The sequence below is a fragment of the Lutra lutra genome, chromosome 5, assembly GCF_902655055.1.
Source record: "Lutra lutra chromosome 5, mLutLut1.2, whole genome shotgun sequence".
In the NCBI taxonomy this organism is placed as follows: domain Eukaryota; kingdom Metazoa; phylum Chordata; class Mammalia; order Carnivora; family Mustelidae; genus Lutra; species Lutra lutra.
The window spans coordinates 7,355,390-7,382,943 of record NC_062282.1 but is presented as its reverse complement, the minus strand read 5'-3'; the positions used below and the strand labels follow the sequence as shown (position 1 = coordinate 7,382,943).

Below are 27,554 nucleotides of genomic sequence, written 5' to 3'. Positions count from 1 at the left end.
TGTTAGCCTCCTCAGTTCTTCTCTCTCTGTTCTTGCTACGGGCACCTCCTTTAAAAATATATTTTGTTTATTTTTGTTATTAAACATTAATAATTATTTAAAATGATTATAATTATTTATAATAAATATTAATAAGTATTTATTAATAAATATTTTATTTATTCATTTGAGAGAGAGAGAGAGTGAGTGCAAGTGGGGGGAGAGGCAGAGGGAGAGGGAGAAGCAGACTCCCCCGCTGAGCAGGGAGCCGGACGAGGGACTTAATCCCAGGACTCTGGGATCATGACCTGAGCCAAGGCAGACAGATGCTTCACTGACTGAGACACCCAGGGCCCCCCCTCCTTTCCTTCTCTGAATGTCTGGGGTTTTCTGGCGCCGTGCATACCCCACCTTCCAGCGCACAGGAGCCTCCCTGCCCTTCCGGCAGCATCTTTCTTTACCCTAAATGTCCACTGTTGATTTCTCCGAGCACAGTCCAGGGGGGCACGTGTATGTGAAGTGATGGACGGAGATCGTGCAAGGTGACCTCATGCAGGAAGAGCAGAGCTAGAGACGGTTTCGGAAAGGCGCCGCATGTGCGGAGTCGGCTGGTCCTTCAGCCCTGTCCGCCTCTGCCTGTGGACTCTCCAGATGGTTCTTCCTGGCCAGAGCAGTGGCCTTCGGATCCCGCCCTGAATCTGTACGTCAGTTTGCAGCGAGAAAGTTCGCATTCTCCTTAGTTGCACTGTTGTCTTATATCTGGGGACATTTGCTCGTCGAGGCCATGCCCAGTTTCTAGACTCTTTCTGTACACGTAATAGTTTGTAAAAATGGGCTGTGATTTATAGTTGTGTGGGGCTTTGTTTTTTGTTTGTGGGCTTTTTTTTTTTTTTTTGGTGTGTTTTTGCTTTTTCTTTAGTATTTTCAAATCTCGAGTTCTTAGTGGCCGCTGCTTCTGGCCTCTGGTTTCTCCCCGTCTTGTCTGTCCCCCTGCAGAGCTGCCGTGTTGTACTGATCGTCCTCAATCCCACTCTCGTTCTGGGGCTTCACGAGCCTTCAGTGACCCCCTCCCTTGGATGAAATCTCGTCTTTTTCTCAGGATACCGTTCCCTCATCGGCTGCTTTTCTGGTCCGGGAGGTCCGTGGAGTGGCTCCTTTGAGCCTTGCCCCTGCGTGGCCACGCTCAGCAGCAGCCTGTCCCCGATGCCGCCCCTGCCTGCTCCCCAGCCCGGGGCTCCCACCTGGAGTCCGTCCTCCCGATTGCTTTCTTGTCTTGCCCCCCAAGTCCGAGCAGAGGCCGGCTCTCCGGCTCTCCGTGTTGGCCCTCACAGCCCCTCCAGTCCCGTTTTTCCACCTCAGACGACTTTCTTTGTTCCCCTTAGATGACCCTTCAGTCTCCTGTCTGCTGGCCCCACACCTGGGCTTCCTCAGTTCACCCTGCCCCAGGGAGTACCGGACACTCATGCTCCAACCCAGCACGGCTCTGGCCAAGTGGTTCTTTGTTGCATCTTGGATTCTTGGCTGTTCCTGCCTCGTCTGCCGCTTGCTTCCCCTGTGATACACCCCACTCACACACTTGACCATCTTCTCGAACATCCTACCTCTCCCCGAAACCCCGGATCGCGTTTCACTTCTTCCGGGAAGCTCTCCTTGACTCTTCCGCCTGGAAGCAACCTCCCTCTCCCCCACAGTTTTACAGAATTGCATCGACCAGTGTAGACTGTCTTGGAGGAGCTCCGGAGTGGTTCTTGCTTTGTCGTCTGACCGCCTCCCGAGCATGGCCATGGGGCTGTGTGACAGGTGACCGACTGACTGACTGAGTACAAGGTGTCCCTTAGTTGAGCCCCGTGACCACGGTACAACTCTTGCAAGTTGGGAAACCTGGTCTAACAGTTTATAGGTTCTCCGAGCCGGTACCTGGGGGGTGGGGTTCTTTCCATGACTCCATTAAACATCTTTATGATGCCAGGTGGTCTCATCTATTTTCATTGTATTCCTTGTGATTTTACTGTGGTACAGTTTCTAAATTCAGCTTTTAAGACTGACCTGAAATTTTAATTTCTCTCCTGTATCTGTAGGAGAAAGGCCACCGCTCAGCCGACCTTTGGTTTCTAGAAGAATGTTTAAATCTCCATTTTTTCCTCATTCTGAGTAGGTCGGGCTGGGGAGGTTGCATATTTTAACAGAAACCCTCGTGCTGATGGGCACTTCGTAACTTATAATTGATGTTTAAACTTTATTTATGCATTTCAATGAAGAGATAGTTTTAAGAGCCCGTGAAGGTGGCTACGGGGTTCAGCTTCTAGGGAAGGTTTATTGCTTGTGAATTACCAGGGGCTGCTGCAGGGACAGCTGGGCACACGCGTGTGCAAGGGCAGTGTTTTCTGGAGTGTGGCTCTCCCTGAGAATTCTGATGCAGAGGACTTCGGATGTTGTTCCTCCTAAAGTGGCTCCTGAGCTAAAAAAGAAGAAAAAGGATAATATGGAATTGAGTCAAATGGGGACATTTTTGTTTTAATAAAACCTAAACTGTTTCTTATTCAATGGGTAGTTAAATATCCATTTTAAAATAGTCCGACCCGGGCGCCTGGGTGGCTCAGTTGGTTGGGCGGCTGCCTTCGGCTCAGGTCATGATCCCGGACTTCCAGGATCGAGTCCCGCATCAGGCTCCCAGCTCTTTGGGGAGTCTGCTTCTCCCTTTGACCTTCTCCTAAAATAGTCCGACCCCCAGCCCGAGGCAACCCTCTGGGGCTTTGTAGTTTCTTTACCTTTTGACTTTCTTCTCCGTTTTCTAGAATATGTCAGTGATTTATGGTTTCTGCACCAGGTAATCTGTGACCTCACTGCGGGGGGAGGGAAACGTTCAGCCTGCAGACCCGGAGGAGGCTTTGTCCCTGACTTTCACTGAGCTCTTATATAGGGTCACTGCCTTGTTGCTGTGGCTTCTTCTCCCGAGCCTGTGCTGCTTGGCACGTGTGGGTGTCGTGTGGAGGGTGGCGTATTCAGTTAGAGGGTGGAATGCCATCTTTTCAGATGGTTGACCTTGCGGAGTAGAAGGTCCCAATGCTGTTGCTTGGCCATCAGGCCCCAAGATGTAAAATGTCTTTTTCACCATTGATGTAAACACAGAGTAAGACCCTTTCAGGGTGTCTTCCCCACAATCCTGCTTTGGGAAGTGGTTTCCAGTTTAAGCTTTGGATTCTGAAGGGAGACATGGTGTCCTCCAAGTCACGTGAACTCTGTGTTGGACATTCTGCCATTGGAGTGTTGCCTTCCCACAAGGAAGGGGCTCGATTTTGAAGTCAGAAAGTTGGATCTGGAGTAGCCCCTCAGTGCTGTGGGCTGGACCACGCTGGGATGTCCTCTTCCTAGACTAGTTATCTGGTTGAGTCAATGATTCTGAATTCTGAACAACAGTGTCCTTTTTGGCCTCTGGGTCTTTTGGTGGTTTAAGAAGGTGGCCATCCTCTGCTGACTCTTGGATGTCCTAGTGGGGAGACCATATCCGCTAACTTAGGACTGCCCTGAGGGAGGATGGGAGGGCTCAGTCTCCAGGCCTAATTATCAACCCTGTTTTAAATTTAATTCTGACACATGTAAGGCTGTGGAAATTGCCAGGTTATCCTGGCAGCAACAATGCCGCTTTGTCACTTGAATTTTAACTACGAAATAAACCAATACAAAGAAATTTAAGTGCTGATTTTAAAACAGGGCTCAAGAGAGGATGCTGGTGTATTCAAACATGCTGTTTTATAAAGAAGTTCCAACTAGCATGTTTGTTGCCACACCCAGAGGAGATATTACTGGTGGTGTGAGAAAGGATTTGGCTGCTCCTAGGAATTTTTCTTGAGCTGAGTATGCCTTCTTACCTTGGGGAGAGCTCCCTTACTCCTCTTTTGGCCTCAAGGATTTGCATCTGTACCTCCTCCTGTCCAAAGGATGATGTCATGGGCTTTCAAAGACTCAGCTGGGACCACACTGGGCTTGGCGATGCTTTATTGTGTGTGCGCACCTGGGCTGTGTGAGCCTTGCTGGGCAATTCTGAATGTGTTGCTTTGGATTGCCCCCTTGCTTCCCATGAACTAACAAAAAGCACCTTGTGGAAGCAGGGATCGTGATGGAGAGACAGCATCGCTTAGCCACTTGCTGGCCTCTGGCCTCTGAACCTCAGGACTTCCAACTGGCTGATTTCGGCAGATCTGAAATTTTACAAATTTCCAGATGCTGTAATTCAGCTTATTTTCTGCAGGCAGATGGCCTTTAGATAATGACTGAAGTGGACAGTGTGGGAATCATTGCAGAGAGGAATAGCCAGAACGTTCCAGAATGTTCTGGGAAGTTCTTCTTTTCTCATCATCATTCTAGCTGCTACCCAAGTGTATATGTCGGGATAGGCAATGTCAGTGTGTTCCAGGCTCATTGGGAGCCAGAAGCGGCAGAGCATGGGAGTAGAAAGAAGCGTGTGAACTAGGACAGCAGAAAGCACATGAGCCCTACAAGGCGGGATTTGAAATAATACCCATCCCTCACTACTAATGGACATGTTTCTTTATGAATCAGAAAGGAAAAGTGACCCATTTCTTCAGTTTCTGGTAAACATGGTGTCTCGCAGTAGTCTTTCTGTCACATAGAGTATCAGGTTTTCAGGATTTTTATCTTAAATTGAAGAGATTGCGGGGCAGTTAGCTGGTGGAATGAGATGACCTGATTTTAGTGAAGTGACTGCTTTTATGGTTTATGGTTCTTTTCCTAATGAAGTCTCAACATTGTGCACCAAATAAATTAATGTGTAAATAAAAATACAAAGAAATTTTTTGGTATAGTTTATTTTATTTTATTTTTTTTAAAGATTTTATTTTATTTATTTGACAGACAGAGATCACAAGTAGGCAGAGAGGCAGACAGATAGAGAGAGAGGGGGAAGCAGGCTCCCTGCAGAGCACAGAGCCCTATGTAGGGCTCGATCCCAGGACACTGGGACCATGACCTGAGCCGAAGGCAGAGGCTTTAACCCACTGAGCCACCCAGGTGCCCCGGTATAGTTTATTCTATACCTTCTGCCTTTACTTCTTATTTTTCCAATGCATTACTTAAAGTACAATATACCCCCCAAAAGAGGATGAAAGGGCCATCATAAAATGGGTAAATTCACCCAACCAACCTGAATTTGATGTTCAAAATACTTAAAGTGATTCAAATGGCTTCGAGATGACGGTCCTTTTGGTTGGTTGTTTCATGGGATTTGTTTGCATACATTAGCAGCATTTAAATTTTTCTTTTTCTGAAGAAGAAAACCCTTCAGCATGTGGGCTGTGTTGTTGTCGTTTCCAAGCTGTCCTGGGTCCCTTTGCTCCGGGACTCACATGGCTAAAACAGCTCGCTGGTTGTGCTGGGCCTTAATGGGAGTTTCTAGAATCGATAAGCAATGACCACAGCTTTTTTTTCTGTTTTTTTTTTTTTTCTTTTTTTTTTTTCAAGGGTGCCCGGGTGCTGTGGATCCTTAGTGTGATACATGATCCAGGAAGCGCTCCCCCCTTTCCCTCCTTGGTAAGTCAGATACCTCAATGGGAAACGAAGAAACCGACAGATTTGTAGCTAGTGACACTGATAGCTTATGAGTAACATTATCTCTGCTGTTAAAAATGGCAGTGAATGAACAAGCTTTCAGAAAGGAATGGAGCCATAGGGAGGTAGGGTAATCTCACGGCTTCCCAACAGTCAGAGGCAGAGCTGGGATTTGAACCGTGTTCTTAACCCTAACATAATACTGCCTCCTAGCATAAGGAATGCTGGCTGAGGATAAGGCAGAGACACTTTTTACTTTCTTCCCTATCTGGAAAAGATCCCCTTAAAAAGAAGCTTACAACGAATATTAAGAAATTAGTTTTTCATACAGCAATCTAAATCAGGAGACAGCACATATTTTCTGGAAAGGGAGAGGTAGTAGGTATTTTAGGATTTGCTGGCCTTGTAATCTCTGTTGCAACAACTCAACTCTGTGCTGTAGCACTAAAGCAGCCACAGACAGTAGGTAAATGAGCAAATGGGGCTGTGTTCCAGGGATACTTTATTTACCAAGACCAGTGGGAACTGAGCTGGATTTGGCCCACAGGCTCTATAGTTGACTGAGCCCTGATCTACATACTTAGAGCGCTCAAAGATCTCGTAGAATGAGATCTCACAGAACGAGCATGTTTTAGTGGCCAGTAGGTATGAGTTCTTCCACCACATTTGGCTTGGATGCTCAGAATTTAATCGTAAGTGACTTATAACATTATAACGAAGTCTACCAGAATTGTGAAAACCTACTCTTTCCGGTTAAGTGTGTCTTGGATCCAATGCTTGACAGAAGTCTCTAGGCCCCCAGTGTATTAGCGTGAGGCAGGCACCCAGATAGCAGCTTTGCTCAACGTAGACTTGATACGCATTGTTCCCTTAGTGTCTTTTGTTAGTCTAGAAAGTATAGCTCTTTTATGAAGTAAGATCAGATGGGCATTTCCTCTTTTGGTCTCTGTACAGTTTCTTTTCTTTTTTTTTTTTTTTTTTAAGATTTTATTTATTTATTTCACAGAGAGAGATCACAAGTAGGCAGAGAGGCAGGCAGAGAGAGAGATAGAGGAAGAAGCAGGTTCTCCGCTGAGCAGAGAGCCCGATGCGGGACTCGATTCCAGGACCCTGAGATCATGACCTGAGCAGAAGGCAGAGGCTTAACCCACTGAGCCACCCAGGTGCCCTAGAAAGTATAGCTCTTTTATGAAGTAAGATCAGATGGGCATTTCCTCTTTTGGTCTCTGTACAGTTTCTAAATGTGACGTTTTTATTTTACACCCTTAAACATAGCTTAAACATACTATTGCTTATAGTTTTTGGGGCAAACATGCAATTATTTTGGGCTGTCTGATAATCGTGTTGCTCAAAAATGTTCTGGTATCAAATCTTCCTCTTTCGTTATGAGCAAAACCAGAAGTTTTAAGAGTCCAGTTTGGATAAGGTTGATGTACGTAAATCATGGGATAACATGGTGATTTCCTTTGCCACATAGGTCAAATGAGGTGGTTCTGTGTTTTTTGTACTTAACTTTTTCTTATGAAAAGATACTTCTGGCACTTGAAGGCCTATCTGACTATGGTACTGATTGTCATCTAAAAAAATGGGTGAAGGGGGACCTTCTGGTTGGCTCAGTCAGTTAAGCGTCTCTTGGTTTTGGCTCAGGTCATGTTCTTGCTTGTAGTCATGAGTTTAAGCCCAGTGTGAAGCCTGCTTGGGATTCTCTCTCTCTCTCTCTGTCCCTTCCTCCGCTCTCTTGCCAAGGGATGCGCCGCTTACACTCATATACCTGGATTTCAGTCCTGCTCTCCAGCTTCTTGTAGCTCACACTACGGCCTATATTGTGAAGAGGAGATATTTCGTGCATAAAGTGTATGTTTCTTGAACAATAACAACCACTATGATCAAGCTTTCTTTTAATTGGAGGTTCATTCATTACATCAGAATAACTTCGGTTGACTTACTATTTCAAAACCAAGCATTTTCAGTAAGATTGCCAGTTGCCTTTGCAAAAGTGTTGTAGATATTTATGCTTCACTAATAATATGTTAGAGGGTCTCTTTTAGTAAAACCTCAGTATCATGGAGCATCATTAAATTTTTTGTCTATTCCTTCATTTTGATATGTTCCATTATTTATTCATTATGTTATTTGGTTAATTTTTTTTAACTGTGTGATTTTTCTTTTTTAAGATTTTTTTTCTTTATTTGACAGAGAGAGATCACAAGTAGGCAGAGAGGCAGGCAGAGAGAGAGGGAGGAGGAAGCAGGCTCCCCGTGGAGCAGAGAGCCCGATGTGGGGCTCGAGCCCATGCAGGACTCGATCCCGGCACTCCAGGATCATGACCTGAGCCGAAAGCAGTCGTCCAACCAACTGAGCCACCCAGGCGTCTCTGAGGGAGAGAATCTTAAGCAGGCTCCATGTTTAGCAGGGAGTCCAACTTGGGGCCCCAACTCACAACCCCAAGATCATGACCTGAGCTAAAATCAAGAGGCAGGTGCTCAACTGACTGAGCCACCCAGGTGCCCCTTAATTATGTGATAATTAACCATTACTTTGAGAAAGGAGAGACATTACATACATATGTAAGAAAATTGTTTGTCTTTATTTTATGCTTATTTAATCACTGAGATTCAGCACTTCCTTTATAGATTTTAACAGAATTTGTTTTTAACATTAACTCTTTGTTAATATTTTCCCATTTCATGTGCTTGTTGACTTTATCCTTTTAAATCTGAAGAAATTTATTACAATATTGCCAGATATTTTTTCTTTTTATAATGAAATCGGTACTTAGGAATTTAATAAAGATTTTTCTCTACTCTCTTTTGATATTATTACAAATTCTCATTTCTAATTCAGAAAACACTTCAGTTATTTATATTTTTATTTTTTATTTATTTTTATTTTTTAAGATTTTATTTATTTATTTGACAGAGAGAGATCACAAGTAGGCAGAGAGGCAGGCAGAGAGAGAGGAGAAAGCAGGCTCCCCGCTGAGCAGAGAGCCCGACGTGGGGCTCGATCCCAGGACCCCGAGATCACAACGTGAGCTGAAGGCAGAGGTTTAACCCACTGAGCCACCCAGGCACCCCCCACTTCAGTTATTTAAAAATAGATCCTGTTCTTTGTAACTTGTTTCATAGTCTGCCTTTCTTTTTCCTCACTGACAAAAATCTACCCCCACTTTTACTCTCATGAGGATGTTCAGACAATTAGAATATTTGTAGGAATGAGGGATCTCAGCTGCACATTGCTTCTTCCTACAAATAGAAATCTAGTTTACGGCCAGACGCCTGAAATTGTTTCATTCTTTCATTAATCCCCTTGGTTAGGGAAAGGTTAGGTTTTGCATTTTGAGATGTCCTACAGCTTTTGCCTATATTCTAACAACTGTTTCAGTTCTTTTTATATAATAGAACTTAACCCATTGTGCTGGATATGATTCAGTGCTCTTCCTCGTATCTCATGCTTGTACCTAACTTCTGGTGTTCGCAGTAAATGTTACGTGGCGTGACCACTAGATCGAGACCGAGCTGGTGGAACCCGCGTGCATCGGTTGACGTCCTCCCTGCTGAGTTTAGAGCACTCTCCTAAAATACTAACTTAATTATGAATTATCATGTGTCTGCAACAATGGTTCCTAGCTTACACATTCCAGAAGAGAGACAACTGACTGGATTTCTCTTTTTTGAGATGGAGATCAGCCCAGGTTTGGACAGATCCAACCACAGCTCTGGTCTCTAGCTTTACTTTACTTGGTTTTCTAGAGGTCTTGGCTGTAAAATCAGGAAAGTGAAGAGCATCAGCTGAGAGTGGAAAGAGGCAGTGAGAGGTTTGATTGGGTTTGCTGAGACAGAGACTAAGTAGGAAAACAAACGTGCTCGCCGAATTGCGCCCAACTCGGTGCGCTCAAGTGTTTCAGTGGGTGTCGCTGTGCTGATGGCATTTTATTCCGTGATATTTTTGGTGCATTTCTATGTATATTACTGACACAGGAGCATCACTTGCTCAAACATGCTGAGTGTTTGTATTTTGGATTGAAGATTCAGCCCGTCATTCTTAATAATGTCAGAAACACTAAAGCTGGGGACTCCACTTCTTATTATTCCTATCCTGTTTCTTCGTCAGCCTGATGGAAAATCTCCAGGAGAAGATCTGGGGAGGCTTGTGCGAGTCTGATTTGCCTGGTCACATGCACTTTACTCCTCATTTCCCAAGTCCCTGACAGGACAATTGTCTGCCTCCGCTAGCCGCATTAGAATGCACGGGAATTCCCATTATGGAGCTGGGGAATTCTTGCTGTCTCTTCTATCGGGATTTTGGCCCTTTTCCTCATTTGTTTAGGTGAGTGTCTGCCAAGTATGTTTTGTTCTGGCTTTATGACCGCTTTAAATATTTGTGAATCACAGATGTGTGGTCAAGTTCAGAATCCATTTCTTTCCTTTGCTTCATGTTTGAGTCAGGCTGGGGATGGCGTCTGTGTGCTGTTCATTCTCACGCGCCCATTCCGGGGTGGACGTGTGTGTGAGGTTAATGGCTGGGTTTGAAGGTCACATGTGCTTGTAAAGATTTTGCCCCCTTGATCAAACTGTGCGTAAGATCTTTTTTGGCTGAACTTTTCTAAGGGCATAAAAAATGACCCCGTGTTTGGATTTTGGAATTTCATGGGACTTGGGGGCTTTCCTGTGTTGTGGCCTCTAGAAGCCTTGGAGAGGATCCTAGAGCTTCAGGGCTGCAAACCTAATCAGCTCATGTTTTATCCACTGGAGCTTTTCATGTGGTTTTCATGTGCGTTTGTATCTCTTTTAGCCTTCCAGGCCACAAAGGGATCAGAGTCATCTTGCTTCATTTGCTTTTGCTTACGGCTTTGGACAGTAACCATTATTGGTTAAACCGAAGCAGAAAAAGCAAAGGTTGGAAAGATGGTCAGGAGATTCTGGGAAGTAAATACCACTATATTTTCATATAAGGGGATCTAAGAATAGTGAACAGATTTTAGGTTTCCAGCATTCAGAAATATGGCGGGTATGTCTAAGTTTTTACCAAGCTCAGATTATTTTTTGGGTGGGTGGGGGGTGACGGCGTTGCTCAGAGCTCAGAGGCCATGTGCCTTTTTTTTTTTTTTAAGATTTTATTTATTTATTTGACAGAGATCACAAGTAGGCAGAGAGAGAGGAAAGGAAGCAGGCTCCCTGCTGAGCAGAGAGCCCGATGCGGCACTCGATCCCAGGACCCAGGGATCATAACCTGAGCCGAAGGCAGAGGCTTAACCCACTGAGCCACCTAGGTGCACCCCCCAAATGCCTTTTGAGAACTATGCCTCCTGCTCCCACAGCAAGCCACCTCCCTGCCACAAGGATGGTTGAAAGGTAAGCACTTTCTCACTGGCCAATCATGAATCCCACCTAGTGGCCACCCAGACTAAGGCTAATTGAGGCCATGCTTCCAGCTTGGGTACAGAGACCCCGTTCCTTCTCTCCTAGTCAAAAATAGTACTTAAATTATTCTTCCCTCTTTCCAGCATCAGTTTTCATTTTCTGGATCTTTTCTGGATCTTTCCAATAGAAATGCAAATATCTACCATCTTAAAAAAATGACCTGTTGATTTTCATCTCCCCTCCGGCTACAACCCACATCTCTCCTTTTTTCCCCCTTTTTTTTAAATGGAAAAACTCCTTAAGAGCACTTGCTTGTATTTCTTGTCCCCAGTTGCTGTGTTTGCATTTCCTCTTGAACTCATTTGACCGCCAGTCTTCCATCAGTACTGCCTCTTCCGGTCACGGGGTTAACGTCATGTTGCTGACCTGAGGGGTCAAGGCTGTGTCAGCATCGCATTTGGCAGTCTGTCTATCAGTCAGTCGTCAGCGTTCCTACGCTCATCCCTTCCTCTTTCTTTGAAGCAGTTTCTTCATCTGGTTTCAGGGCACTTTGCCGGGGTGCGATTCCTAAACGTTCTTGGCTACTTCCTCTTAAGCTCAGTTGCTCATTCCCTCGCCCACTGGAGTCCCTGGGCGTTCAACGTCTTGACCTTGCCTCTTTGCCCACCATCCCCACCATTTGCATTATCTCTGCCCTCCCCCCACCCAGTGTTAACTCCATGAGGGCAGAGATTTTTGCCTATTTTGATCACCAGTCCATCTCCAGACATGGAGAAGAGCCCAAGAAATAAAAAAAACTGTCAATAATTATTTGTTGAATGGATGGATTTATAGAGGTGTGGATGGTTGGGCAGATGGATGGAAGGATGGATAAATCTTTTGGGATTTTCCCAACTAGGCGAGAAAACCCCTATTTCTAATTTGGGCACAGGCCTGGAGGTCTGTGAGCTTGCTGCATGAGGAAGGAATGGGATTATTCTCCTTTTACTTCCAACTACACTTGGCGTGTTTGGTTTAATTTTCCCCATGATGTCTGGCGGGTGGGTGTTTGCTAGTTCACCTTTTCTCAGCTCACATGTCCCCTCTCTGGACCTCGCTCTTCCCTCTCCATGACCAGATGAATGAGGTCGCCCTTCCTCTGTGTCCCCGCACTTCTGTGCGTGTCCCCACAGTGGCAATTTAAAGTTGGATCCAAGCACTCTTCTCTGTTCAAACTGTGAAGCCCTTGGCTTGATTGCATTTCTCTTCCCAGTACTTAACATTCTGGCACACAATAAGCACTCATTACATTTGTGTTATTTAATGAAGTGATTTAGACTGAAATTTTATAAAACATAACTTACTCTAACGGTCCTTAAGAGTGCAATAAAAATGTGCCTCTCTAGCCTTCTGATTGTGCTGCATTTAAGATGTTTATTTTATGATTTTACAATAATTAAATAATTAGATTTGCTGAAGCCATTATAGCCGGTCACCAGATTGTCCATCTGGGGCCTGAATAATCCAGTCTCCTGCCTTCTGAGTAGTCTTTGCCATCTCCCAGTATAAGGGAACATTCTTCATAGTGTATCCTAGAGAGGAAAGAGTGTGCGGTCCCTCCGAAGTCTCTTCTTCCCTGATCTGTGAGATGGGAAGATGGCTGAAAAAGAAGGTGACAGTAGTTAATAGCATGGGGACAGAGACCAGTGGTCCCTTCTCTGCACGGTAGGATCAGATGTCAGTTCCTTCCTGGCATTTCCATTTCTTAAATTCAGCATTTGGACCTCTTGTCGGTGTCACAGAGAATTTCATCAGCATCATCTTCAAGGAGTCGATATTCTCGAACATAAAAATAGCACAATACAGGTGGCTGTCAGGTCATGGAGCTCAGGCAGGCTCAGCACCCTGAAGGCCGATGTCCTGTCAATTTGTTATTGTAATGGACATGTTACTGAAATGAAATGTCAATGTGTAATGAAATGTACATGAAATGTACATATTGAAATATACAAAACCACAGTGAGGTGTCCTTATGGAGTCCCTGCCTGTGCTGGGGGCACAAATCCGTGTCAGTTGAATGTGTGCATACATTTATAGTTGGGTTAATGTAGATAAAGCCATAAATATAGGTAGATGTGGGTAGATAGACATAGAAGTATAGATACAGATGGGCATAGAGAAAGATACAGACCTGGATATATAGATGCAGAAACTTACATGGAGATACACATGTAGATATGTAGGTATATAGAGTCGTAGATGCAAATGTAGACAGAGATCATGTTATTAAGACTCATGAAGGCCACTAGGTCAGGATTGCAATCAGTGAAATAAATGTCTAAAAACAGTGTGCTGAAGCCCAGGGTTCAGGGTTGTGTCTTTGCTTTGAATTTTTGGTAAAGTGATTGTGGGCTGCTACAGTATCTGCCCAATAGAGGAAAACCACAGCTATTTTAAATAAATGATCTTTTCACGAGCCTGATGCTGTGAACACAGGAGACTGTGTGGATGTGTACACACATGCGTGTGCGTGCACACACACACACACACACACACACACACACACGTTTTTCATCAGACAGTACGGACGGTCGCCCCCCCTTTTTATCAGCTATCCCAGTGCTGGGAACTGCCGTGTTGCCACTGTGTGCCCAGGTGGGAGCATCAGGTAGGAGGCATCCATGGGCATGCCCACAGTAGGCGCCAAACAAGAAGGGACAGCAGCAGTGGAGCACAAGACTGACCACACCCTTCTTTTTATTACTGCTTATTGTAAAGTGTCACCATTGAACCAAACATCTTTGTTGACAGGTCTAGCTCTTTTTTCCCAGGTAACTATGACTTTTCTCTATTTTCTTGGAATGCTCTCCTTCTTAATTTGATGCACACATAGTTATATGCTAGCTTTCTCATTCTGTGGCTGTATTTTCTAGGAGCTGATTACATGTCTTTTTATAACTTTCTATTTTATGTACAATGTTATGCTCATCTAAGATTATTTCATAATCTAGGTGTAAAAAAGGTCTGTGCAAAGGTCTTAGAAGTTGCTTCTGGGACGTCACAGTAATTATGAATTATGAGGTAGCTTTGTTTTGTGATTGTAATGTTCAGTGTCTTGTATACCAGCTTTGGCTCTTATTTTCTTTCTTTTTCTTTCCTTTTTTTGAGAGAATGTGTGCGTGCGCATGATTGGGAGAGTGGGGCACAGGGAGAGAGAGAATCCCAAGCAGGCTCCACTCCCAGCATGGGAGCCCAAGATGGGGTTTAACCTCAGAACCTTGAGATCATGACTTTAGCTGAAATCGAGAGTAGGACCCTTTAACTGACTGAGCCCCCCAGGTGCCCCCACTGACTCTTGTTTTCCTATTCTCAGTCTGTCTCTATGGCAAACCATTTACAAAGTAATTTTTTTTTTTTTTTTTTTTTGAGGAAATCCTAAATGGTCAGATATGCCTACAACGAAACTTTCTACCCACAGATGCCTGGTTTGTGGAGATTTGATTCGTTTGGAGTAGCTTTTTCTCCTTTGCCTGAGCCCAGGCCAGTTCCTGAGGACAAATACTCGTAGTTCGCCTCTAGCTACCTGCAGAGCTCACCCTGTTTGGGTCTGAAGGAGGTCTTGGCCCAGTTCACCAGTGGATGTCATTCAATAGTCCTCCCTAGTGTCGTGATGACAGTACACATTTAATAAAGATTCTCCAGTATTTCATTGTATGAAACTGTGTAGAAGCCACTGGTAATGACCTGACAGTAATTCCGATCATGGCTCACGTTGCGTGGGTGCTTGCCGCGTTCCTGACACTGTTACAACTGCTTTACTTAGTTCTTTTATCTTCTCGACAAACATGTAGAGCTGGTGCTAGTATTATCCCCAGTTGAGAGGTGAGAAAACTGAGGCTTGGAGAAGTTGAGAAACTCACCAAGGTCATGCAAAGGTGGTCTGGATGGCTGAGCCCAGTGGATAACCTTCTTAATCCAGTGTATGTGTCACCCCCTCTATTTTGTAAAGGTCGCGGGGAGAGCTCCCGCGGCAGAATATTATGGACAAACACTGTAAAGCAGCAGAACCTGCCTATTTTAAACGTGGCACACCGAAGAGCTCTAGGTTCCTGCAGATAGTGTCTCAGTTTTATTTCCTGGAGCTGGCAGACATTTTGAGGGTTAGAAGCCACACTCACGTGTAATTTTCTTGCAGGAAACACAAGACTGTGGTGAATCTCAAACAAAGATCCCTTGTGGGTAAATCTGTATAAACAAATGGTGACTCTCCTGTATCCCTTCCTGTGTATGGGGGTCATCGAGGACTAGCTGTCATTGCAATTAATGTCTGATTGGAAATTATGTTTCTATTATTATTATTTTTTAAGATTTTATTTACTTATTTGACACAGAGAGAGAGATCACAAGTAGGCAGAGAGGCAGGCAGCGAGAGACTCCCCGCTGAGCAGAGAATCCTACGCAGGACTCGATCCCAGGACCCTGAGACCATGACCCGAGCCGAAGACAGGCTTAACCCACTGAGCCACCCAGGCGTCCCTATGTTTCTCTTATTGATGGAAAACACTAACCCCTTTCCTTGAAAGTTGTAAGGAAGCTGGCAAGGAGAAGGAATCTCTGTTGGAGTCTTCCCACCTCCAAGCAGACATTAGTGAGCACATGCAGCGGATAGGACCGTTTCAGGGGTTGGAAACACACTGGTACACAAGAGAGGCTCTGAGCTATCACGGAGCATATGTTTTAGGTGGGGGAGTTCGACCATAACCAATAATTATAGAGTATATATATTATATGATATAATGTATATATGGTATCTACATGTTACATATGTAAATATTTAATTATATCACAACAAATAAGAAGAGTATGGTGTAGCGATCAGTGCAGTGTGGAGAACCCGGACTGGTCGTGTGGTAGAGAGTGCTGAGGTGGCCACTTTGGAATGGCCTGTATGTAATGAGGGAGGGGAGAGTGGTGGGAATTGACCACCAAGATGGGCGAGGATTAGAGCGTGTAGGGCTTCACAGGGCGGGACACCAAATATGGACTGTTCGTTATGGACGTTGAGAAGCCTCAGTAGAAACTGTAGAGGGACTGGATTTATTGCATTTTTCAGTTGTTGTTCAAAATTGTCAGAGTCAGCATTGGGAAAGTGGGTGGTGGATTAGCCAGAGGGGAAGCCGGAAGACTGGTTCGAAGCCCATCGCAGGTGACTGGGTAGGGCGTGATGGTGGTCAAGGGCCACTGCATAGGGCATGGTTGGTCAAGATGGAGAAAACTGGGTGGGTTTGGTGTGTTCTTAGAAGGAGAGTCAATGGTGCTCCGGCGTGGGCATTGGTGAAGAGAGGAAGAAAAATTAAGAAGGAATTGTAGGTATTGGACTTGAGAATGTCAGTGGGTGATGGACCATTTATGGAGACAGAAGTCCTGGGTTCAGGGGAGGCACAGGATTTGGAGGGGAAAATCAGAATTTTTCGAGGGCCCCATTAATTTTAGGTTGACAGCTTTCATTTCTGATCCAGTGGAGAGAATAGGCAGGTGAATATGTGAACCTGGACGATCTGGGAATGATCGGGGCAAGAGGTAGATTGGGGAGCTGTGAACATAGCCACGGTAATTACAGTCCAGGGCTCTCCGCTCTGATACACTGGAGGGAGGAAAACGGTGCCGTAGACAGAACCATGGGCGCTGCAGCGTTTGGGGAGGGTCCTAGCATCTGCTGGAGAGCTCTTCATAATAATTCCCTTGGCACTGTAGTGCTTTGATACTTCGGAAGTGATCTTAAAAATGACAAGAAGTCCCAAGGGTAATTCTCCCCTCGAGAGAGATTTCATTCAGCATTTTAGCCAAAAAATTCTCCACGGCTGTAACATTAAATGCCATCCTGGTTCTAGGAAATAAGGTCAGAGTCTCACTGTGAAGTCTGCAGTGGAAGTCCCTGTCTGCATTTATTTTGCTTTTTTTTTCTTTCAAGTAGCAGTTCAGGCTGTTTTCCGTAAATGTAGGCTCTCCCCAGTTGAGGCTTGGGAGGCGTGGGGCAAGGCGGGACACGGGTTGTAACGATCCCTCCCATTCTCCTTGTTCCCAAAATGCTGCTGTCTGACATACAGATTTGCCCTATTGTTTTTGCATTCTGCTTTTTAAATTATTGTACTTTTTTTCTAGGGACCTTGAGCTGGCGGCAGGCAGAGTACTTGTTCACTAAACCAGTCTCCATGAGTATTTTCGATGTGCTGGGCAGGAGACCGTGACACGGTGTTGAGAATAATGCAGTGGATAGCGATGCTGGCCAGAGAGCCACTCCGTGGTTGATTTCTTGCAATGACTTGAGTTAACCCCACTAGCATTGTTAACACCTTTTATTAGAGGATAAGAATGATGAAACTCAGGGTGTCTCCAGAGGTTTGTCAGTGGCTTAGAACTTTGATTTTCCATCAGAGAGATGGAATTTGGCTTTTGGCTTATTTGTGCGAAGGTGAAAGCTCACCTTTCTCATAGTTAGTGGAAATAAGATTTGACGTTGGCCATTAAGATTCCCCAGGGCAGCTGTGTTCTCTAGCAAACTAGGATGTAGGCCTGTATGTTGAGAATGAATGGGTTTGGGCATCCAGCATCTGCACAGAGACCTTTGTGAAAAGGACATGGGTAACTTGTAAGGCATGGGGATCCAGCCGTGGTTAAACAGATAAACTGAACTGAAGAGTAAGTTACTTTTTTCTGGGGGATCGTTCCATGGGAAAAATGCCATTATATATAAATAGTCTAAAAGATCTTGTTTTTTTAAAAAGCCACTTTGTTGAGATAAATGACTGACTTATAAAAGCCAATAAAAAGGGGTGCTTGGGTGGCTCAGGGGGTTAAAGCCTCTGCCTTCGGCTCAGGTCATGATCCCAGGGTCCTGGGATGGAGCCCCACATTGGGCTCTCTGCTCAGCGGGGAGTCTGCTTCCCTTCTTCTCTCTCTGCCCGCCTCTCTGCTTACTTGTGATCTCTGTCTGCCAAATAAGTCAATAAAATCTTAAAAAAAAAAACAATAAAAAGAGTCTCTTTAAATGTGTATTTACATATATTGATGAGTTCGTGAGCCATTGCAAGTGTCAGGATCTTAAACATACCCATGACCTACTCAAATTATTGCTTTTTTTTTAAATTTAATTTTTATTTTTAAAAAAGATTTTATTTATTTATTTGTTAGGAGGAGAGAGAGAGAGAGAGAGAGAGAGAGAGAGAGAGAGAGAGAACAAGGAAAGGGAGAGGCAGTCAGAGGGAGAAGCATGCTCCCTACTGAGCAGGGAGCCCGCCAGGGACTCAGTCATGACCTGAGCCAAAAGCAGACGCTTAACCACTTAACCAACTAGGCCACTCAGGCGTCCCAAACTATTGTTTTTTTTAAAGAGTATTTAAGAGTATTTTAAGAGTATTTAACCTAAGATCTATCTTCTCAGCAAACATAAGTATACAACACCGTATTATTATTTTAGCTATAGGCACTATTGTGTATAATAGATCCGTTTTAAAAATCTGTGTTATTTTTTAGAGATTGAGAATCACTTCCCAAGGATGCCCTTTGGAACAGCTCAGTTGGGGGTTGGAAGGAAGCTTGCAGCCCCTGAACTCATGGTCAGCCTGAATTTTAATGTGATCCGATTTCTGTTCTCTGCCGCACTGTGGTGCTCAGACCACGGGGGTGCAGCTGGCACTGGTGTCTGTTCTCAGATGTAATGCGAAGCTCACTGAGGGCTGGGAAATGTAAAGGTGGGATTTGCCTCAACGGATCAGGCCTTTAATGCTTGCCGTGCCGCTGTCTGTGAGGCAGAGAGCGTGTCACCTGCGGCTATAATGAGATTTTACGGTTGACCCAGGCTTTCAGATGGGGTTGGTGAGGTGAAAGGGGTTCTGTTTTCCTTTTTTTTTTAATAAAGATTTTATTTATTTATTTAAATGGCAGAGAATGAGAGAGAGGAAGAGAGAGATGGAACACAAGCAGGGGGAGCGGGAGAGGGAGAAGCAGGCTTCCCGCGGAGCGCAGAGCCAGAGGCTCCATCCCAGGACGTCAGGATTATGACCTGGGCCTAAGGCAGACGTTTCATGACGGGGCCACCCAGGCGCCCCTCTGTTGTCCCTTTTTTTTTTTTTTTAAAGATTTTATTTATTTATTTGACAGACAGAGATTACAAGTAGGCAGAGAGGCAGGCAGAGAGGCAGGCAGAGAGAGGAGGAAGCAGGTTCCCTGCTGAGCAGAGAGCCCGATGTGGGGCTCGATCCCAGGACCCTGGGACCATGACCCGAGCCGAAAGCAGAGGCTTTAACCCATTGAGCCACCCAGGCGCCCCTCTGTTGTCCTTTTTAAGACTAATGTTATTCCACCATTTTGGGGATTAGAAACACCATCAAGCATCTTCCTTATTGTTGACAGCAATGACGATCTGACAAAAATCCAACAGAATGTAAAAAGCCAGCAGTACTGAAAAATGCCTGGGAGGGTCAGGTGAACGAGCAATAAATTTCTTTCCCTCTTTGTCACCTAACAGGAAAGCCTATGACATTATTACTGGCAAAATTCTGGAAGGTGACAACTGGGAAACAAAAACTCGTAATGACAGTGAGAGAAACCGATTCTCTGGTGGACGCATCCTGTTGTTAGCGCTCTTGTTTATCTCTAAAGTGGAGAAAAAGATGTACCATTTTTAACGAAACAGAGAGTCAGCCTTTCCTCCAGATTCACCCTTCTCACACTGTCCTCCTCAGGGTGCTCGATTCTCCCCCTTCCGGAGATGGTTGTTGGCAAAGCTTATAGGGTCCCTGTGGGTTCTGCTCAGGTTGGCACAGACTAGGATTTGTAGCTGGAAGTTCCCCAGACCAATGCCTTGCCTAGATTTCAGAATGGTTGAGTGGCCCATTAGTGGCATCCACCACAAGGCGTTGGACTGGCCACGTTACGACGGACTTTCTGTGCTATTAAGTTCTTGTCAGCCCAGGAAGCGTAGAGACAACCTTCATGCCAAATGGCAAGGAATGCATTTTTGGACATGTAGTTTTATTTATACTGGATTCTGTTCAAGTTTATATTTCAGAGGATTTTTAGTCTTCATTTTAGCAGTTGTAAATCAGGAATTTTCTGCTTATTTCCTCTTCTTCCTTTTGACAACGTAAGAGCTCGAATGTGATTTGGTTGTCATTACGAAAAATGTATGCTAAGAGATGATGGAAGCAATCTAACAAGTCAGATATTGCATAGAGACAGTTTTTACGACGCACATGATGGACATAAGGTTCACATCTCTAATCTACAAAGAGGAATCAATTGGTAAGAAAGATCCAAATAACCCACAAGGGAATAGGCAAAGACATGAATCGGCAATTCACATATGAGGGAATTCTGATGTTCAGTAAGTAGATGCGATGATGGTCCCTCTGTAGCTGAAATTCCTTCCTTCTGACTGCCAGAGCAAAAGAGAACCCTGCTGGTAAATATGCAGATGAAGGGGACTCACCCCCTGTCCTGATGGAAATGGGAATTATTTACATTTTTGGAAAAGCACTCTGGCAGTTCCTACTAAAGATATACAAACTCTTGGACCCAGTAGTACCCCTTCTGGGAATGCAGATTACAAAACTAAAAACGCAAATGCACACAGAGAAGAAAGAGTATGTGTGTCAGGTGTTTTTGCTAGTGTTGTTCTCGGTGCCCGCCCCCACCCGCAAGCCTCCCGGAAACTACCTTGCATGTTGAGGATGTGTCAAGATTGTAGGTTATGTACAGTCAGATCATAAGGATGCCTCAGAGAGCGCGCATCCATTTTAAGGTGAGTTTAAATCACACCTGGCTAACTTAGATTTTTGTAATATTAAGTGAGTAAAGCAGACCTTATTTTTCAGCAGGAAGACCCTTATCTTCCAAGTCTGTATCCATGTGTTTGTACATGATTACGTGAACATGAACAAGATCTTGGAAGGGTGTCTGATAGACTGTTAACAGTGGTTCTGTCAGTGGGGGCAGGGGCAGGGGTAGGGAGAAGCAGCCTCTAAGCAAAGGCCCAGCAGTTGGCATTGAACTTGCAAAAGTAGGAAGGTGTGGGAATTTGGGGACCAGGAATTCCAACCCTATTGTTCTGGACTTAGCTGAGGTCTGGATAGAAGTAAGATCTTCACAGAGCCTTTGCATTTCTTTCGAGGGCTTAAAGTAACTCCTGCAAATGGTGTAGACTCTTCCCCACCCCAACCATTGCTTCCTGATGTGCAGAATCCTTTCTGACTGTCGTCTGATAACATTCTTCCTCCTTTTCAGCTTCCTCGTTTTAGATCAACACGGCACCAGCAGCGGATTAGACACCCTCTAAGCCTGCCCTTAGCTATTTGATAGAAGATACTTAGTATTTCCCCTTCTCTCCAGCACACCTAACCTTGGACAAGTAAAAAAAAAAAAAATGCTTCTTGGGTCTCCTTTTCCTGTGTTTCTCTGTGTGCAAATCCCCTAACTGCCTTCTGTGTTACGGGTAATGGCGAGAATTATTGGTAAATGATAATGGTGAACGCCTATCTTTTTTTTCCCCGCGAGGTGTCCTATAAACAGAGGGACTGAATAGCTTGTGGCCTCCCAGCACTCCTCTGGGGGGCGCGCTCCGCTCTTCCTTAGCAGGAGGAAGGCCCGTGCGGGCCGGAGGGAGCAGAAGTCACTTGCCCGTAGACATGTGCACGAGCCGCTGGCGCGCATGAGGTGTCGGTGAGTTTCAGCGGCCGGTCTGGTCCCGTTGGAAGCGCTCCTCTGCTTTGCACATGGTCCGTGATGGAATGCGCGTGTGCACGCGTACCAGCCAGTGGCACCAAGGCAACAGGCTGTGGTGTTGGCCTTGGAACGAGCCCCCTTCCTTTATTTGACCCGCATCTGGAATCCAGGTGGCCGCGGGGGCCGGTGGACGCATCCCGAAGCCAGCCGTTTGGCTGCATGTGGACTCCCGCGGCTTTTGGGATGCACATCAAAAAGGGTCTGCGCTCGTCGTCACTTTTCCTGCCGTGCCGCTTCAGACGAGCAAAAGTTGTTCCTAATTTTCTCTTCCGAGAGCTTGATGTGCTTTTGCTGGTGCGGTGTAGATCTAGTTGTGCTTTTCCGTATCTTGTCAGACTCTGATTCTTGAGGAAATGAAATGCTCCCTAGATGAATAAACAGAAGTCATTTGGGTGTCATTTCGAGACTTGTAAATCTCCCGTGCACTAGCGCGCACGTGCCTGCCGGCCCCGGGAGGAGGATGGTGCCTCCCGTTTTGTCCCCGCTGTCATTGCACTAGCAGGCTTGTCTGTGGGCGGCGGGTGACCCCTGGGGTTTGCGCGGTGACACATGAGGCCGCACCGTCGTGCTTGGGAAGATGCGGCAGCTAGGTGGCCGGCATCTGAATGCCATCACTTCCTCAGCCCCTCTGATCCGCACTCAGAGGTGCATTGTCTCCTGCCTTTGTGGGAATGTGGGGAGGATTTGGTACCATCCTTTCTCTGCCTCTGTCCCAACTTCCCAAGTGAGGCACAGAGTCTGGCCAGACATCTTTGTCCTGAATGGGGAAGATGCTTGTTACCCGTCTGAATCCCTCTTAGTAGCCCTCGTTTCTGGGACTTTCTACTCCGTTACTCGTTCTCATCAGCATCAGGAGTTCTGTTTGCTACTCGTTTGTTGTTCTCTGTCTTGTACCCCAAAACCAAGTACTGTTGCTTTGGAGGCAAAGAACATGGCAGGGGAAGGCGTGCCCCTGTTTTAGCTCCATCTGGCATAGAAGAGGCCTTATGGACTGAGTGTTTGTGTCCCTCTAAAGTTCCTACATTGAATTTCTAACCCCCAATGGGATGGTGTTGGGAGGAGAGCCCTTTGGGAGGTGATGAGAGAGGCCTGATGAGTGGGATTCATGCCCTTAAAGAAAAGACATGAGTTTTGAGCCCATCCGGGACGCTGAAAACAAACAAACAAAAAAACCCTAAAAAACAACAAAAAAAGAAAAGACATGAGAGGGATGTCTTCCTCCTTTGCTACCTCTCTCCCCATTCTGCCGTGTGACGACACAGAGGGAAGACAGCAGGGTCTTACCAGACACAGATGTGCTCACACCTTGGTCTCGGACTTGCACGCCAGCCTCCAGAACTAGGACAATAAATGGTTGTCGTTTAAGCCCCCCACCCCCCAGTCTGTGGTGATTTATTACCAAAGCCTGAGCTAAGACAGGAGAAATGTAATACATTTTAAAATGAAATTATCAATCAGAATGGCCAGTAGGCAGGGGGTGTGCAGATCCCAGGATCAGTGGTGATTAAGAGATGGTCTAGAAGTGAATGAAGATGTCTCAAGACAGGAAGCAGTTATGGAATCAGGAGAATTCAACCTTCATGATCATTCCCACTCCCCTTATGTTTGAAAACGACAAGAGGTGGGAGCCAGTTTCTACTTTGCAAATTACAGGCCGTGCTGGGGAGTCGCTGGCATCGGTGGAGAGATGCACGAGCTGGATCCCCCCGAAGGCTTAAACAAACACAGACGCATGTGAGAAAGTTAAAAAAGTGCTTCAGGAAAGCAGATGCTGTACGTCGGTGGAAATGGGAACTATGGTCTGCCTATACAATCCATAGGATAGCATATTTAATTAGAAGTCACAGCTTATGATGTTAAGAATGTGCTCTTTGAAAAACTTGTCTGTGAACTGTGTCCAACTGTTTTTATTTATTCTAGTGCGGCTTCTTATGGATAAAATGTAAAAGCAGCAGCATCTTAAAATAATACAGCAGAGAGTCGAAACGCTTGCTATAAATTGCCTCTCTTATTTTGCACACGGCGGAACAGAGAGCGAATCTGTATGGTATATAAAAGGTAATTAGAAAGCTGTCCAATGACTCTGCCAGGCTTCCTGTTTGGGGAGCTGAGACACATTTCAGTGGTACGGAGCTTCCCGCTCAGTGTGCCCTCGGTATTTGTGGTCTCTGGAGAGCAGATGTCACATGTGGACGATAAAGGACATTTCCTATTGCCTGGCAGGAATTTCTAGTACGTGGCTGGACTTGGATTGGAATCACGAGCGGGGGCCGATGATTACATCTGTTAATGGGTCTTATGGATTCCTTTCCTCCTTACAGTGCTTTCATGCTACTTAATTCCATCTTTTTTTTTTTTTTTATAAATTTCACTCTAAAGCAGAGTTTTTCAGCCTCAGCACTATTGACCTTTCGGGTCGGAAACTTTCTTTTGGGGGCGGGGGGCTTCCCTGTGCTTTACGGGGTATTTATCAGCACTCCCAACCTCTGTTCACAAGATGTCAGTAGCAGGCCCCAGTTGTGACAGCCATTCGGAATTGCAGGCAGAGGGAGTAAATTCGCCCTTGGTTTTGAACTATTGGTCTCGATGCACTCAATGCACTCAATTAGAAATAGGACAATGTGAGTCTCGAAGACATTGTGCGTACTCGTGTAATGATGTATCTGTGAAGGCCGGGCCTAGAACTTGATGCATTGCTATTTGCATGGTGTCTTTTCGGTATTCCTGACCTCAGGCTAGTAGCTTCCATCCAGGAGATAGCCCTGGCTGGCCGCTGGCTTGTGGGACCAGCAGTCTCAATGTTTGCTCTCTCTTTCTTGGAGGCTCTGCCTAGTTCTAATTGCTGCAAAGCATGGGGCCTGCCTTGGATGACGGAGGGCTTTATCCCCTAGTTACCAGTAATCAGAAGTAGGTTCCAGTGGACAGACGCTCCTCCCGGGTAGCCTCCATCTTTCCTGACCTCCCGCATTTCCAATCAAGTTTTTCCCCCTTGTTTATGTGCTCAAGTGAAACGTGGGAACAGATCCAATCCAATCCCCTCGACCGAAGGCAAGAGAAGAACTTTGAGAATTAATTTATGGTATGATGACCCTCGACCATCGTTGCATTTGTCTTCCTTATTTTTCCTGACAACTCTCCAAACAACACAAGGATTAGAGAAAAAGATATACTCGGAATGACAGTGAACATCTTTTTGCTGTTATCCCTGAAACCCACATTGTTTATTGAGCTGAGCGAGTGCAGGTTAGAGTTGCCCTTGAAAGGATGCAATTAAAAATGTATTATTGTTTTGCTACTCCCCTTTCTCAGCTGTGATCCAAAGAAGAAAGTGTTCAAACAATGGAAGATTTCACAGACAGTATCTCTGAGCTCAATCGGAGATCTGGAGCCATCTCTAGCTCTGTAGAACATTATATGAATTTGAGAAACTCCTTGAAATGGGGTGAGACCATAAGCCAATGAGTGAATTCTCACGATGCAGAGAGTAGTCATTTTGATTTGATAGGTGTTCTGCATGGCCTCGATTGTATATTTTCCCCCTTTTATTGAAAGGAATATTCCACCCAATTTGCTTAGGCCAACCATCTGGAAGTACTTTCTGTTGTCTTTTGACACCTTGCCAACTGGAAAGAAAAAAGATAGAGGACAAAAATACTATAAAAATTCTGAATTTAATGTAGTTCATGTTAAAGAAAATGCTTATTTTTCATCTTCCAACACATGCATTATGTTAAATTAAGTTCCTCTAGGTTTTCTCTGGTGACTGTCCTCTGGGAGTTGTCACAAAGTGCGTGGATTCCTTTCCTTCCATCATTTCACATCTCTGAGGCCCGGTGATTCTTCTGCATGTCTGTGTTCAATGACCGTTATCACTTGAGTATGTTGAACTCTCGTCTTAAAATGGAGGAGCCCTCGACACTTAGCAGTCAAGTTCTAATGGCTGGGACAGCTTACTCTGTCATGATTGAAGGTTTTGTTTTGTTTTGTTTTTCATTCTGTGATGAAGTTCTGTTCAAATAAAGCAGTTTTCTAAAAGCATCTTTAAAGTAATCTCTTATAGGAAGGCCTCATTGTATAAATCAAGTGTTGGTTTATTTGTCATCTGAAAAATACAAGTCAGGAGTCATTGGGTCCTATATCTATCTGCTGAAAGATCCATTCTGTCTCAGGGTGACCACATCTCCTGTTCGTATCGAGTGGACTGAGCTTTGTGTGGTAAGGAATCACGCAACATTGAGGCCCACCTATGAAATGGTGTACTGTTTGTCAAACCGCCATCTATGAGATAGTGTTCTATTTATAGCAGTCTTGCTTTGTGTCAGGCACTGTACTTGGTTGTTTTCAAATGTGAGGTCAGTCATGATGGAAACCTGCAAGGTTTTAGTCCCATTTAATACAGAAAACTGAGACCTGGAAGTCATGTAACTTTCCCAAAGTAAAATCGTGAGGCTGGGATGCATTCCAGGATCTGCTAATTCAAAACCCCACACCCAGACTCTGGGAAAAATTCTTCTCTTGGTTTTCAGTGATACCTGTGGTTGATATGTTTTCCTAATGAGTAGATCATTGGTTTTGCTGAGGTTTTTGGATGAGTTTCTCGTTGCATCTGTGTGAAGATTTCTAGTAAAGAATGCTACCAATGTTTCTACGTTACAGTTAGTAGACACTAAAAGTATTTATCAAGCCAATGACTTACAAACATTGGAAAATGGACAGATTTTTGTCTTAGCATTAGGCAGGATCCTGATACTTTGAGCACTGAATGAAATCTGTTTTATGTAATCTACTCAGAGGGACATTTTTAAATTGTGTGCCCTTTAGAGAGAGTATATTGAATGGGCGTCAGCAAAAGAAAGAAAAACTATCATCTTAGATGAAAGTAGTTTTTTTTTTTAACTCGCTGTGAGTTGCTAGATCTTGATTACCGCTGACTATAATGTTTTCCATATCTTAGGCTTCATTTATTGTAAATACAATTAATTTTATTTGATGGCATCCTTTAAAGTCTCAAATATTATTAGAGCGAAATATGATGATTATAATTATGTCTATTTATACATGTAATATGTGTTTTCCAAAAATAATTACATAATACATTTTCATTTCACTGTGATAGGAGAGTTGGGTATCTTTTCACCTCTCATCTAGTTAAAAAAGAAAGATAATAGATGATAATTTTGAATCAGATCTTACTAGCTAGGAAAAAAATGGTCAGCAAATATTCTATCCTAAGTTTTTCAGATGGGTTCTGCTTCCTTTAGAGATTTTTACCTACCTACTTTGGTGTGTACCATGTTTGCCTGGAAGGAAATTCATTTATGTAGTATATGTGCTGCTGAAGTGAGCACAAGGAAATTCACTTAAAGGAGGATTCATAAACTTTGCAAATCCTAGGCTGTTGGGGAAACTCAGAGAGTGCAGGAATGTTTTGGGAACATCTGAGCTGTTGTGACTGTGTAATTTGATTTTTATTCAGTTTGTGGAGCTTTTGTGGTCCATGTGTAACAAAGATGCGAAGGAGTAAACAACTGCTATCATTTGCCTTCCCAGGTCACTGTGTGAACCTATCGGGGCGATAATATGTAGCGATTTAGTTTCTCCAATTTCTGTAGTCATTTAAAGCATTCATTCTTTTCTTTTTTTAAACATTTATTTTTTTTTTATTTGAGAGAGAACAAGCAAGAGAAGGGAGAGGGGTAGAGGGAGAGGGGAAGAGAGAATCTCTAGCTGTCTCCAAGCCGAGTGCAGAGCCTGAGGCAGGGCGCAATCCCAGGACCCTGAGATCATGACCTGAGCCATAATCAGGAGTTGGATGCTTAACTGACTGTGCTACCCAGGCGCCCCTTCTGGTCTAACTTCCCTTTTTCTGTCTCCTTTAGCCACACA

General features: G+C 44.7%; 1 protein-coding gene across 9 annotated transcripts in view; it reads left to right on the top strand.

Annotated features, from left to right (window-relative positions):
* SEMA5A (semaphorin 5A) overlaps positions 1-27,554 on the top strand; it is a 469,481-nt gene that overhangs the window by 97,680 nt on the left and 344,247 nt on the right. For 8 of the 9 annotated variants that reach the window (XR_007127428.1, XM_047729868.1, XM_047729860.1 and 5 more), the window contains one exon: positions 5,458-5,526. The exons of the other annotated variant lie outside the window; for it this stretch is intronic. The gene's annotated coding sequence lies outside the window, so the exon portion shown is untranslated. The remainder of the gene's footprint in view (positions 1-5,457; positions 5,527-27,554) is intronic. 9 annotated transcript variants of the gene reach the window in all.